Here is a 15,310-nt window from a genome sequence, read left to right on the forward strand (position 1 = left end):
GGGGATACAAAGAGAGCGTCTCCAGGAGATGGGAAGCTGACTCAGTGATTTTTAAAGACCCTTTCAGGACAGTGCCCCTGACTTCCTGTGGCTGTGACCTCCTACGCTCACACGTAGACCGCACATGTGGACCATGCATTGAATAGCATGTGGGGCTAGATGATTGGTGGTGAGGAAGTGCAGAGTTAGAACTTACTCAAAGGCATATGTCTACAGGAGGCAACAGAGCAGGCGGTGAAGAGCTTTGACCTGAAGGGCCTGAGTTCAAGTCCTGCCTCTGCCCTTTGCGTGGAACGTGGTCTGTTGATTACTGTATTGGGCCTCAGTTGTTCTTGATACAGCCTTGTGGAGATGTAATTCATGCACTGTACAATTCACCTGTTTCAAGTATACAATTAAATGGTTTGTTGTGTATTCATAGAGTTGTGCAGCCATCACCACAGTCAATTTCAGAAGCATTTTGTCATCCCAAAAGGAAACCTTATCCCCATCAGCAGTCACTCCCTGGCCCCTGGCAACCATGACTCTACTTTCCGTCTCTGTGGATTTGCCTGTTTTGGGCCTTTCATATAAATGGAATCAAATCATATGCGGCCTTTTGTATGCGTGTCATTCACTTAGCGTGATGTTCTCAAGGTGCTCCGTGCTGAATGAAGCCTGGGTCATTCTTTTGTGTGGCTGAGTGAAATTCCATTGTACAGATTGGGCCCCGTTTTGCTTATCCATTAATTTGGTGGACATTTTGATTGTCTTGGTTATTCACCTATTATGAATAATGCTGCAACAAACATTACATATTTTTGGCGTGGAGGTGTTTTCACTTTTCCTGGGTATATATCCAGGAGTGGAATTGCTGGGTCAGAGGGTAACTGTGTGTTTAATCTTTTGAGGAGCTTCTGGAGCAGCAATGTATGAGGTTTCTAATTTTCCCCCATTCTCAGCAATACTTCCGGTTCTCTATCTTTTTGACTGTAACCATTACAAAGAGAATGAAGTGGTATCTTGTTGCGCTTCCCTGACAGCTAGTGAAAGAAGACATCTTTTTCATGTGCTTCTTGCCCATTTGTATATTTTCTTTGTCTTTTTATTATTTGAATTTAGGAGTTCTTTATATATTCCGGATTAGGTATATGATTTACAAGTATTTCCTCTCATGCCTTGCCTTTCACGTTCTTGATGATGTCCTTTGTATCACAAAATTATTAATTTTGGTTACTTAATTTTTAATTTGCTTGCTGTGCTTTTGGTGTCATATCTAAGAAATTGTTGTCTAATCCAAGGTCACAAAGATTCGCGTCTTTACAGACTTACAGTTTTAACTCTTCCATTTAGGTCTTTGAGTCTTTTAGAGTTAAATTTTGTATATGCTATTTCTGACTTCATCCTTTTGCATGTGGGTGTCTGGTTGGAAGCCCCATTTGTTGAAAAGGCTGTCCTTTCCTCATTGAATGATCTTGGCATCCTTGTTGAAAACCAATTGGATATACATGCGAGGGTCTAGTGTCAGATTTGAATCTTTAAACTTCAGATGAAATGAATGCCTGGGGCTTCCCTGGTGGCTCAGTGGTAAAGAATCCCCGCATCAAGGCAGGAGACATGGGTTTGATCCCTGATCTTGGAAGATCCCACATGCTGCAGAGCAACTAAGCCCATGCACCACAACTACTGAAGCCTGCGTGCCTAGAGCCGATGCTCTGTAACAAAGAAGCCTCCGCAGGGAGAAGCTTGTGTACCGCGACTAGAGAGTAGCCCTCTACTTGCCACAACTTCGTTCTCGCAACAACGAAGACGCAGCACAACCAAAAGTAAATAAACACATTAAAAAATCAATGCCTGCATCATATTGAGATCATGAAGGTTCAGGGAAGGACATTCCCATATGTGGCCTGGCACCCAGCAGGCACGCAGAGCATCGATGATGGTGTGGACACAGGAGCCGGGCGTTCACCCCTGGAAGAGGCCCAGGCTGGGAGGAGGGGGCAGCACAGCCATTGCTGAGCATTGAGGTAGCGCTTCTCTCCTCCCAGCCTGTCTTGTTGCCATGCCAACACGACCTGGCCTGCATACACCCAACCTGGCCAGCAGGGATGGAAAAAATTACTCTGGCTTTTCACAAAGATGGACGATGATCTCAGGTGAGGGGTAGGGAGCTGGAACAGAACGTCCTTGGTAACAAAGCAACAAAGGCTCAGAGAAAACATGGCCCCCGCAGTGGTTTCCAGGGAGGCTGCTTCGCCCAGATTTCCCTGCTGGGCCCCCATTGCCCACACAGACTCTCCTACCCCTGGAGGGCTGGCTCATCCTCCAGCTTCTTGATTCCCCTGAGAAGTTGCTGGGGCACCAGGCAGCCAGCCCACGGGTGTTGTCTGCAGTCAGCTTCAGCTCAGGGCCACACTCATATCACTCCTTGGGCTGTGGGCTGAAGCAGAGACCCCACCTCACAGTCCATTCTCTCTACCAGCCTGTTCTGAAGCTGAGCCCAGCACCTCATGGCCCCTTCTTTCTCCCAGTCTGTTCTGTGCCCCCGGGTCCATGGAGCACCTGGGAGCTTAGGTGCATGCTGGGGCTCATTATTTCACAAGGACACATCATACCTCTGGGTGCTTCTCTTACTTCATACTTGGTGCTGAATTCCACTACCTGAGCAAAACCCCAGCAACATCCTTAGATTGTGTCCTGCTGGGAGGTACTCTTCCAACTCAACTGCTGCTCCTGGGGCAACTGAGACTTGTCTCCTGCACTGCCCTTCCCATCGAGGTCAGTGCTGTCCCCTCAAAGGTGGGCACTGCCCACCTCTCGATCTCCCCCTCCCTCATCCCCGTCCTGAGGTCCCCCAAACCACTGTCGGCAACCACGCCATGCAGACCCTCTTGGGGATCAGAAATGGCTCTGTGGGTGGGTGCTTCAGGAAAGTCTGATTTGGTTTGAAGTGGGGCTAGTGTCCTCCCTGTGGGCAGCCCTCCCTGACCAGAGCCCCCAGCACCAGAGATGGAATGCCAGTCCTGACTGTTCACACCTCCCTCCCCCACAGCCCCCGAGTCAGCAGCATCATTCTGTGACTGTAGGTCCCCTCAGGGCAGGGACTGGCCATCCTGGTCAAGGCTGAGTCTGGGCCCAGTTCCCCTGCTGCTCTGATCCCCCTTCCTCCCTCTGCCACGAAGGACTTCTCCAGCCCCACCCTCGCCTGCTCGGGGTGCCGGCTCCTTCCTCCTCCAGGATAAGACGCGAGGCCATCTGCTGCCTCCCCAGCCTAACCCCGTCCAAGGGAGCTGGTCTTGTCAGCCATCCATGCAGTCATCCCACTCCTCTGCAGGTGCCCTGCCCCTGCCCTGCCTGCTGGGAGTTGTCTCCGGAGCTCACCGCCTGGTCCTTGGGCCTCCCTGGACCACTCGGGCTGGAGCTGAGGGAAGGATGCTGTGCTTTCCAGTGTGACATTGGGCTGGGCACTTACGTTGTCTGGCCACACCCTGTGGACACTTGCAGGAGGAGGGACCAGCCATCCCTGCCTGGGGGCAGGGTGCTGGCCTCCGAGAGGCCTGTCCCAGTCATGTGAGGGACGTGGGTGTCTGCCCTACTGTTCTTGGAGCTCCTAGGTGACAGGCTGGTGCCTCGGGGGCGGAAGAGAGGCCAAGGAAGGAGGGGTGAGTCAGCAATATGGAACCGGGATCTGGGGCACAGGAAGCAGGAGAACATCTCCACGTGGTTCCTGCATCCAGCAAGGCTTCTGGGAATGAAAACAGCAGTTGAGCCGGTTTTTCTGATATTTCATTTTCCTTTGAAACAGAGCTGCATTCCATCAAAACTTCTAAATATTTATCTTAACATTCTTCCTATAATTAAAAATTATTTGCCATATTCCAGGGCTGTTTCGTGTCTCCCGTTGTGCATGAGCTCTCTTGTCATCACAGATGTGAGCCCAGCAGGCTCTGCCCCTGGTCACAGACAGCGGTGTAACCAGGAGGGAGCCTGGACCAGGCACTAGCTAGTTCTGTCTCTTAACACTTGCTAACCCTCCTCTGAAGCAAAGACAGGGAACATCAGGCTGGAGATTTGGGTGGTAAGACAATCTAGCAAGGGTTTAAAGATTTAAAAAATGAATGCATTTTTAAGACATGGAACTGACCCACCAGCCTCTGGTTCCTGGCTGCTGTGCCATCCTTACCAGTGGCCCGAGGATTCCTGAAGCCCCAGGCAGCCAGCCAGCGGGGCAGCGTGCAACATAAGAAATAATGCAAAGGCTTTCTCTGATTCAGTTTAAAAGTTCAACGTTGAAGGTACAGTGATTTATTTTTGCAGTGATAACACAAATTCAAATTCTGGCGGAGCACACATCGTTCTGAAAACAAGGCTTTGGCCAAATTGAGACATCTATGGCGCAGAAATATGCTTGGAATCAGCGATGCTGCCCAGCAAGTGATAACTGCTTCAGGAAATCCTTCGCATCGTGAGAGGAGCTCAGCCTGTCACGATGCACGAGTGAGAAGTGGAGGGGCTGGACCACAAAGCCCTGGGACGCAGCTGATGCTGAATTAAAACGAAAGTGGATGCAGCAGGGCGTCATCCCTCTCCCTGGGGTTAATTGCCATCCTTATCTGCCAGGCGCAGGAGTGGATCCTTTGTAAATAAAGTGTGCACAGTGGCATTTAGTTGTTCTGTAAGTGAGCCCTTTAAATTCGTTGTACCGTTTATTCAAAATCCACTGGGAACTTCCAAATTTTTTAGTGAAGGTTGTGCCAGAAAGCTTCAGTTCAGGAAGATTTTAGTGAAGCACAATGGCCACAGAGCAAATTTGCTCACAGAAAGGTGCTGACATGTTAAAGATGCTGATGGGAGGACTAGGGGAGTCGCATGCTTGGTCCTGCTGTGGGATCTTCGGGAACAGTGCCGTCACTTCACTGTGGAATGTTCTGGGCTGGTAGAAGAATCTCTGATGAGGTCCACATTTTAAAGTTGGATATATTTACATTCTGTACCCAAATGGAATGCACTTGAGATAGCTAAGATTTTTGAAGCATTTAAATTTGGTGAAACATTGAAAAGCATCATAAATAGAGACAATTTGATGAATTTCAACTTGTGAAATACTTGTCGATGAGAGGTTCTCTGACTAGAGTCAAAACAGACCCTGACCACATATCCAGGCTGAAATAGACTCATCGTCCCACATGGAAAAATTAGAACTGAGGAAATCTTCCACTTGGCCAGATTTGTGCTGAGTTTCCAGGTCTGTCTGCACCTGTAGGAAGAGAATTTTCTCAATAAAATATACTTTACAGACAGCCAATCAATAGTGTCAATAATCTAGAATTATCAATCACAAAGTTTAACACTGAGGAAGATTGGGGATAATTTATGAAAAAATAAAACTAGTAAATAATTTTAAAAGATTTCTTTTAAAAAAAATCAGTGACATTGTATTAAACAGCCCAGATAAACTTTAAAAAGAAATCAAAGTTTGTGAGTATGGAGCAAGAGTAATTACTCTGCTTGTTTTTTCAAATGTCCAGATAATCAGTGCAAAGAATATTTTTAAAAGTTTTCCTTTAATATATATGGATATAGACTTGGAATAATTTATTTTGGATAATAGATTTTAAATAGAACTATTTCATAGGCCTGCTTGCCTGGAGAATCCCAGGGACGGGGAAGCCTGGTGGGCTGCTGTCTATGGGGTCGCACAGAGTCGGACACGACTGAAGTGACTTAGCAGCAGCAGCAGCCAGTAAAGAAAATAGAAATGTCAGACAATAAATAGATATTTTAAAAAAGTATATATTTAAGAAATCATTTTCCACACCTTTTCCTCTCACCAGTGTCTTTATCAGCTCGATAGGTTGTACTGTTCCCCTCATGGTATTTCATAACTCCCCATTTGTGGCATAACTAATTTGTTTCACTTGCTCCTTAAGGATACATATGATATCCTATAATCCAACTACACAAGAAATACTTAGCGCCTCCTCTATGCCAAATACTGTAATTTTATAAACCAAGCATGTAGCAAGGGTATAGCAGTATAAGACTCTAGAGTTGGATGGATGATGGATGAATGGATAGGTGGGTGGATGGGTTAAACTTAGCTGTTAATAAGGGCATCACTGATACTTTGGAGGTGAGTGTCCTTCCTGAGTCTGAACTATGTTCTCCTGGCTCATTACAACACAGTCTCCTTATTGGCCATGTCATTTCACACTATTTCATTGCCTTCTGAGCCCTTGGTCATCAGGGGAAGTGACAAGAAAATAGGACTGGGTCAGGATAAACCTTCCAAGTCCTTGCCTTCTGTTTCCAGATGGTGATCTGTGGAATTCTTTCTGACTGAACAGAGCATTTGTCCACTGAAAGCTGAGATGGGCCAGGGGCCCTTTCAACAAGGCAGGATCTTGTTCTGCAGCAAGTGTGGCTTCCAGTTTGGCTCAGGGAAAGTGGCAGGCAAATGGGACCCTCTGTATCTATAGTCTTGTGGAAGGGTAGAACCACCATGGACCAGAATCTTGCATCACAGGACATCTTTTATGCAATCCGGACCATGTCTAGCCACTGAAGTCTCACTCACCTTGAATGCCTCCCCCAAGAGGCAGCCCATCGCCTGTCAACATAACACACACACCCCTGCTAGTCTGGGCTCCCCCAACCGTTGGCTTCCATGGCTCCAGGTGACTGTAACTTGTCTAGATCATCCTGGTCTCAAAGAGGCCTCCAACATGATGTCCCTGATGCTTGTTGAAGGTCATGGGCTGAGGATGTTGCTGCTGAGGTCTGCTTCCCCGTCCTGTCACCATCTCAGTGAGGTACTCAGGAGTCCAGAATTCAGAAGCATTCAGGGTTCAGGACTTTGAGCTGTCTGACCACATCACACCTCAGTGCTTGGTCCATGGTACCACAAGGACCCGCATACCCACCACTTGATTCCACCATCGACATCGAGCTGCAGTCTCTTTATCAGCTGTCTGTCCAGCTCTCCACCCCTCTCTCCATCTGTGGATCCACCTTACTTTTGTGTGCATTTCATACAGTGACTGCAGACACCAGTATACTTGGCCCCTAAGCAGTTGAGTGCATGTTCTGCCAACTAGAGTTCAATATTTATGTTAAGTAAACTTTCCATGCAGTGAAATGCACAAATGTTAGGTGTACCTTTTACTGAGTTTTAACACAAGCAAATTCCTGTAAACCCCTCCCCATCAGCACGTGGAATTTCCCATCCCCTGCAGAAAGTGCCCCCTACCCAGTCAGTCCTTGCTCGCACCCTACTGAGGCAGCCACTGTCCTGATTTTTGTCATCACTGATTAGTTTTGCCGGTTCCAGAACTTCATATAAGCCAGAAGTGCCATTTTAACCACCAGTCTGTAGTGGCATGTGGGTGAGGGGTTTTCAAGGGCTAGCCATGGGGGACTGACAGATCACCCAGGGTTCCCCAGAAAAGTGGAACCAAGAGGATATCTGTCATCTATTGATGTCTATTAATTATATACTCTATCTATCTATTCTATCTGCAGAAAGAGCAACAGATTCATTTTATCAAAAGGATCATGGGGTTCACAGGCCAAAATCTGTAGGGGAGGTCAGCAGGCTGGAAGTCCTCGAAAGGTGTCTGTTATGGTGTAGAACAGGGTGTCTGTTCTGTCCAGTCGCGAGGCAGAATTTTTTCTTCTCTGGGAAACCTGTTTTTGCTCACAAGAACTCCAACTGGGTGAATGGGGCCAACCCGCCTTATGAAGAGTAACCTCCCTTACTTGGAGCTGGCTGGTTGCAGGTAGTCACCACATCTACCCTATCCACACAGCATCAATGCTGACATTTGACCAGGCAACACACATCATGGCACTCACATGGTGGAATGCCTCTGAGTTGAGAGCGCCCACTCAGGACCTGGTGGAGAATCAGGAAGGTGGCTTCCAGCAAGACGGCAGCCCAGAGACCCAGCTGGAAGGGCGGAGCCAGGGCCCTGGTTGCTCCCTGGCTGGCGAAGGGAGCCTCGCTTGGCAGGGACCAGACTAGGGGTAAGGGTGGCGCTGGGGCCTTCATTCCCCGCTTCTGCCCGCTAAGCACAGCTGCATATAACCAAAGGGGTTCTCTGTGCCGCCCTCTTCCATGTCAGCTCCTCCCAACGGATGATCTATGTTTTAATGAGAATAATATTTGCTTCAAGGAAGTATGATTCCAGCCGTGTTTTATATCAGCCAGATGTGTTCAACTGTTCACCCCCTTCCTCCACCAGTAATCTGGCAAAACCTGTACTGCAGTGGGGCCCCCACCTCTCCCCACCACCCACCTTCATTCTCAGGCCCAAGGGTGTTTCCAGGGGAAGGGAGCCACGTGGAGCTGATTCATCAGCACGGTGCTCATCAAAACACCGTTTTGTAAGAGCTAATTGGCGTGCGGGGAGCCTCTCAAATCCTTTTCATAAGCCTCTCACTGACCCTGTTGTTTGAGCCAGGCCTTAACATAACCTCAGCTTCAAAAGACTGATGTTTGGTCCGAAACTCAGACACCCTGATGTTGAAGCAGGCACCAGGCTTGGGCAAACGCTTTCTGCTGGTTTTAGGCTGAGCAGAGCCAGGCAGTTGGGAAAGACTGGACTCCAGCAAAGCGGTTAACGGTTTTTTTTTTCCTCTCCTACTTTTCAGGCTGACAACAAGCTCTGAGCCGGGAACCTGGGACCTGTGCCGTGACAGGTAGGACTCCGTGTCACCTGCCCTTCTGCTGGTCTGCAACAGCCCAGGAGGGGTGGGTGTGTTACCTTGCCCAGTGTCCTTGTCAATAGAATTTTCTTTCGCCAAAGAATGGAGTGCAGAGAAGTTACTCAGTGTGTTTCCTTTCTCCAGAACTTAGTTGTTTATTCATTCATCCTCTTATTTGGGAACTTACTGAACATACGCTGTGTGATGACCTCCGTAGCAAGGGCCAGCGTCAGCGATGAGACAGAGATGTCGTGTCCTTCATGGGGAGATAGTTACCCATCAGGCATGCAGCTGAGCGGGGGTGTGATTGCGACTTGTGATGGAGGGAAAGACCCGTGAATACGAGACCGGGGCCTCTTCTGGTGGGTGGTGGGGATGAGGGTCTGAAGCTTGGAAAGGAAGGATGTGGGAAGGGTGTATGGAGAGGATTTGGGATGGGAAACAGAGTGTGCAGGAGCCCTGAGGACCAGGAGGAGAGGGAAGAGGAGGCCAGACCCCCACAGCTCAGAGGCCGAGGAGGGGAGCTGCCTTTTATCCCAAGAGTAATAAAGAGATGTTAACATGTCTGCAGAAGGAGATGGCTTTTGTCCGATGTATTTTGCTGTTTAGGCCAGGCTTATTGGGATATAACCTACATCAGTCAAATCCACCCTTTTCACTGCGCTGTCCTGAGTAACAAACGCGTCCAGTTGTGTAACTGCCACAGTCAACACACAGATAGTCCCGTCACCCCTGAGAATTCCCGTTATAGTCGGCCAGCCCCCAGCAGCCCTCACCTGATTTCTGTCCCTGGAGATCAGTTTTGCCTTTTCTGGAATGTCACTGAGATGGAATGATTCCATGTCCCCTTTAGGTCTGTCTTCTTTCACAGGTCACAGTGCATCCACAGCTACATTGTCTTGCCATGGGCATTAGTTCTGTGTCCTCGTGACAGCCGGGTAATTTTCTGTGGCATGGACATGCTTGTCCACCTGATGGAGACCTCTGGGCAATTCTGGCTCTCAGGCCTCACTTAGTACTGCCAGGAGCCCTTGCTCTCGGGCTGGCGTGTCTGTCTCTCTCAGCCCTGGGCCCAACTGTTCCGGGCAGATTTGTGGGGATTTCTGGTTGTACAGTGAGGAGGATGCCAGAACATGTTCCACAGTGGCTGCACCACGAGGCACTCCCACCTCAGCCCACACTGCCACCCTGGGGACTCCAGGGTCTTGCTTCCTGAGCCAGTGGAAGTCCTCGATTTGAACAGGGCCTCCCTCTCTCTTGCTCAGGCCCCTCAGCTCTGCTGTCTGTCACTTGGTCCTCCGCCTTCTCTCTACTTGGGTTTCATCTTCCATCTGATGACAGCCACGTTTAACTGGGTGCTGCGGAATCTTTTTCAAATTTTCCAGTCATATCTAAGAGAAAGTCTTAGGTAATTTTAAAAAATATTTTTATTTTTGATTGTACTGGGTCTTCGTTGCTGTGCACAGGCTTTCTCTAGCTGTGGTGAGCAGGGGCTACTCTCTAATCGCTGTTCGTGGGCTTCTCACCTTCTCAACAAGGGTGGCTTCTCTTGTTGCAGAGCACAGGCTCTAGGGTGCTTAGGCTTCAGTAGCTGCAGCTCGCAGGTTCTAGAGCACAGGCTCAGTAGTTGGGATGCCTGGGCTTAGTTGCTCTGTGGCATGTGGTATCTTAGTTCCCAGACCAGGGATTGAACCCATGTCCTCTGCATTGGCAGGTGGATTCTTAACCACTGGACCCCTAGGGAAGCCCTCTGAGTTAGGTATTATTATGACCCAGTACCTCTCCAGAAGTTGCTGGTCTCTCTTCTTAATAAAGAAAGAAAGCCTCCAGAAAGCAGGAGCATCTGGCTAGAATTTAATGAGAGTGTACTATTTTCATGGGGCCCTGAGGGTTTTTTTGTTTTGTTTTGTTTTTTAAGAAACAAATGATACTGATTTCCCATTGATGGTAGTGACATAAATTTCTTTTAAAATAGCTTTAAATATTTTTATAAATGAAGTGATTTTAAAGACACATGTGAAGTGAGTGACAGGTGGGTACTGTGGAGATGTGGCCAATGTTTGAGGAAGGTATGCCAACAGCTGGTGTTCAGGAACCACCCTGCCCAGGTGCCGGGCAGGCCCAGTTCACCCTGGCTCCATCTCTCCCGGCCATGGGCCCGCCTGCTGCCTGCTCCAGGATCCCTCTGAGAATTCACTATGACGCTGATGTGAAGTGCTGACCTGGAGACACCTAGAGGGGTGTGGAGGGAGCCGTGGAGATCGCTGCCCCGGGAGCTCAGTGACAAGCACCTGTCCCTCTGTCACTCCAGCTCCCCGAGCAGGACATCTGCTCTTGATTATGCTGGGACGATGCACAGGAAGGACAGGCTACAATTTCTGCTTCAGATACACACACTAATAATAATAGCCACGTTCCCAACTCCTATTCGCGGCACGATATCTCCATCATCTCTAATCAATACTGTCCTCAGTGTCAGCCTAGGAAAACGCTCAAGTCTGTGGTTAAATAAGGAAACTGCAGACAGTTTAGCAGCTGGTGTAAGACCCACAGCTGTCCTACTTTGGGGAGAAATGCCCTTTATTCTGAGACTGTGTCCTTTTTATTATTTGATGAACTGATAATGACCGTGAAGGGGAATGGATTTTAGGGGTTCTACTTAAAATGTGGAAATAAAAAAACGTTAGACCAGAAACATCTTCTGAAAATGTTACTGACTTTTGGTTTTTGACATCTGATTCTGGCCAATGTGAAGTAACAGGCATGGGAATTACCCTCCTGCCATAAACGACCAGAAAGCTGGATGGAATACACCAAGCACAGCTGTCACACATTGACAACAGGCAGTGAAAGGGAGAAACAGGGCTTATGACTGCACCAGCTCACTGTGGGGAGGGAAAGTGTGAGAGAGGGTGGTCTCATTGCGTGGAGGAGAGAGAGGGCAGACTAGCAAGACTTGGAGGGCAGAGGGCTGAGTGGAGGGAGCTCCAGAGAGGTTCCACCAGGGCACGGCTAACACGTGCACATATGTGAGGGAAGGAAAGGAGGCTGGGGACATTGCTGCCCAGAGAGGCAGGCAGAACAGTCCTTGGAGCTTACACAGGGCTGAGGGTAGCTTGTGTTTATATCAGCTGGGGTGGGAAGATCTTAGGATACACTGGGCGTTAGTGGAATCCTCATGAGCATTTTCTGAATAATGGTGGTAAGTTAGTTTTAGCCTAAGTCTGTTCCAGACCCACCCTAACAACATTTTAAAAGAGGCCTCATAAGAGTCTAACTAATTCCAAATAACTCAGCACTGCACACCAGAATAAAATCCAAGACTTTTTTAAGGAGCACTGCAAAAGCCAGAAAGCAATAGTGAACATTGACAATATCTGGCATTTGATCAAAATTAACCATGCATGCAGAAAAAGCAGAAAATTCACCCAAAATCTTGGGGGAAAGTCAATCAGTAAAAAGATACCTAGATGTGACATAGATGATGGAATTCACAGACAAGGATGTTGAAACAGCAACTAAAAATATGTTTCATACATTCAAGAGGGAAGAACAATAAATAATGAGAAGCAAAATGAAAGATACAAAAAAGTCACAGTGGAACTTTCAGTTGAAAATTCAATATCTGAAATGAAAAATATGCTGGATAGAATTCACAGCAGAGTCAACACTGTAGAATTAAAGATCAGCAAATTTGAAGCCATAGAATGATTCAAATTTGAGCAGAGAGAAAAAAGACTTTAAAAACAAAATAACAGAACTGTGGTGACCCTCGGGCTAATATCCAGTCATCTTGCATGTTTGTAATTGGAGTTCTAGAAACAAGAGAGAGGCGGGGACAAAACCCGTTTTGAAGAAACAACAGCCAAGAGCTTTCTGAACCCACTGGAAACTAGAAACTCACAGATCCAAGGAGCCAAACAAACCCTATGTGGCGTAAACACTGAGAAAGCCACATCAAGACACATTACAAACAAATTGCTGAAAACCAGTAATAAAAAGAAATCTTAGAAGCAGCCAGATAAAAATGACACATTGTGGACAGAGGAGCAGAACCGTATGAGGGACAGCAGACCCCTTGCCAGAAACCATGCAAGCCAGAAAACAATGGAGAAGCGTCTTTTAAGTACTAAATGCTGATGGAGGTGGGGACCATCAACAGTGATTTTATTAGCCAATGAAAATATGATTCAAAATTGGAAATAAAACGAAGACTATTTCAGACAAACAAAAACCAATAGAATTTCACTGTCAGCAAATCTGATTTACAGCAGTGTTAAAGGAGGTTCTTCTAGCAGAAAAAAAAAATCCAAATGGAAATTTAGATCTACACAAAGCAGTGAAGTGGGCCAGTAATAGTAATTCAGTAATTTAATTGTCATTGTTTAGTTGCTAAGTCGTTTCTCTTTTGCAACCCCATGGACTATAGCCTGCTAGGCTCCTCTGTCCATGGGATTTCCCAGACAAGAAAACTGGAGTGGGTTGCCATATTCTTCTCCAGGGGATCTTCCCAACCCAGGGATTGAACCCATGTTTCCTGCATTGGCAGGTAGATACTTACCACTGAGCCACCTGGGAAGCCCAGTAATTAAATAGATAAATGTAAGATATATTTTTCTTATTTCTATATTTCTTGCAATGGTATTTCACCATTTAAGTAAAGAATAATAGCAGTGTATTTTGGGGTTTATAGTTTGCAAGGAAGTAAAATCTCTGACAATAATAGCACAAAGAATGGGAGGGAGGCATAGAAGTATATTGTTCAGTGATTCTTACACCATATGTGATATGGAATAATAGTATATGAAGGGAGGTTGTGACAAGTTAAAGAGGTATATTATAAACTCTAGGAACAGCCAGTAAAAATTAAAAATTACTGTATGACTAATAAGCCAATAGTGGGGATAAAGGAGAATCATTAAAATAAAACCCTAAATTAATCTCAGAGAAAGCGTGACAATAAGAAAGAGATGGAACAAGTAGAAACCCAAAACAAAAAGATAGATTTAAACCCAACTGTATCATAATTACATCAAACATAAATTGTCTAGCATTTAAAATGAAGACAGAAATTGCAAGGTGGGATACAGAAGCAAGACCCAAATAAATGCTGCCTGCAGAGAAGTGCAGCAAAGGAAGTGCAAAGGAAGCCACAAATAGGTTAAAAGTAAGAGGATGTGAAAAGATGTACCTTGCTAACACTAACCAGTAGAAAGCTGCAGTGGCCACACTAGCACCAGACAAGGTAGATTTCATATCAGAGTATTTCCAGGTACATAGAAGTCCATCACCAAGATAAAGGCATCAGTTCATCAAGACACAAATGTTGAATGTGTATACTAACAGTTTCAAGACATATGATGTGAAAACCGATAGAGCTGCAAGGAGAAATAGAAAAACTGCAATTATCACCAGCAATTTAAGTACCCTGGGCTCAGTCAGGGTTCAGCCAGAGGAGCAGAACCCGCAGAAAGTGTGTCAGTATCGAGCAGGTGAGAAGTCTGTCGTGCAGTTGTGGCGGCTGCAAAGCAAGTGTGACTTGACATGTATGCAGACACAGCCAATGCTGTTGTTCACAGGAGGAATTTCTTCTTTCCCTGGGGAAGCCTCAGCCCAGCTATTAAGGTCCTCTGACCAATTAAGTCAGGCCCACCCAGAATCATCTCCTCTACTTAAAGTTCAACTGATTAGAGTCTGTAATCACATCTGCAAAGACTGTTCTGAGCAGCACCCAGATGAGCATCTGACTGGGAGACTGGAGACTGCACCCCAGCAAAGCAGACATGGCTAGATCATCACAGGTCCCTCCCCCAACAACTGAGTGTTTGAATGGATGACTGGAGACTGTACCCCAGCACAGCAGACACGTCCGGAAGCATCACAGCCCCCTCTCCCAACAAGTAGAAAATCAGTGACAACACAGAGCACTTGGAAAACATCATCATTAACTTTTCCTGATTGGCGTTTACAGAACATTGCACCCAACAACAGTAGAGCACACATGGAAAATTCATCCAGATGGACTAGATTCTGGGCCATAAAGTAGACCTCAATAAATTGAAGAAGGTTAAAATCGTACAAAGTCTGTTTCCTGATCACGAGGGGACCAGGCGGCTGGGAACTGGTGGAGCTGGGAGTGGAGCAGAGCGTCTTCCTTTGAGAGATGCACCCCCTTCCTGCTATGCAGGCTGCCTTCCTGATGCCTGGGGGTGAGTGGGTCTGTGCTTGGTGGGCTGGGGATGTCTGGTGCCTGGCATTAGGTGCGACTCACTCACAGTTGCTGGTGACCCTTTGTTTAGAGGACCAGGCTGCACGAGCGCTTGTGTCATCATGCAGGGCCGCCTGTGGTCCACCCGGGTGCACTTGCCTTTGGGTGAACTGACACAGCTGGCATTTCTCTCTGAGGACCCAGAGATGCAGTAGAGAGAATGTGATGAATGGACCCGGGCCATCGAGGGAGCCGGCTGGGGAGCTGGTGTCCTGTCATTCAAGGTGCAGAAGCACTGGAGAAGGTTTGTTCTGGCACGCCAAGGGGCAGGCTCAGGCATACGCAGTACCCTCCAAACACTCCCCAAACTCTCTCCAACAGAACCTGGGGCAGTGGAGGCAGTGTGCCCTGAGTCAG

General features: G+C 47.3%; 1 protein-coding gene across 1 annotated transcript in view; it reads left to right on the forward strand.

The window, feature by feature from the left end:
* The window catches only part of ZNF469 (zinc finger protein 469), a 251,781-nt gene that overhangs the window by 40,484 nt on the left and 195,987 nt on the right, over window positions 1-15,310 (forward strand). The window contains exon 2 of the mRNA XM_061386968.1: window positions 8,632-8,679. The gene's annotated coding sequence lies outside the window, so the exon portion shown is untranslated. The remainder of the gene's footprint in view (window positions 1-8,631; window positions 8,680-15,310) is intronic.

The sequence above is a fragment of the Bos javanicus genome, chromosome 18 (genome assembly GCF_032452875.1).
Source record: "Bos javanicus breed banteng chromosome 18, ARS-OSU_banteng_1.0, whole genome shotgun sequence".
NCBI classification, from domain to species: domain Eukaryota; kingdom Metazoa; phylum Chordata; class Mammalia; order Artiodactyla; family Bovidae; genus Bos; species Bos javanicus.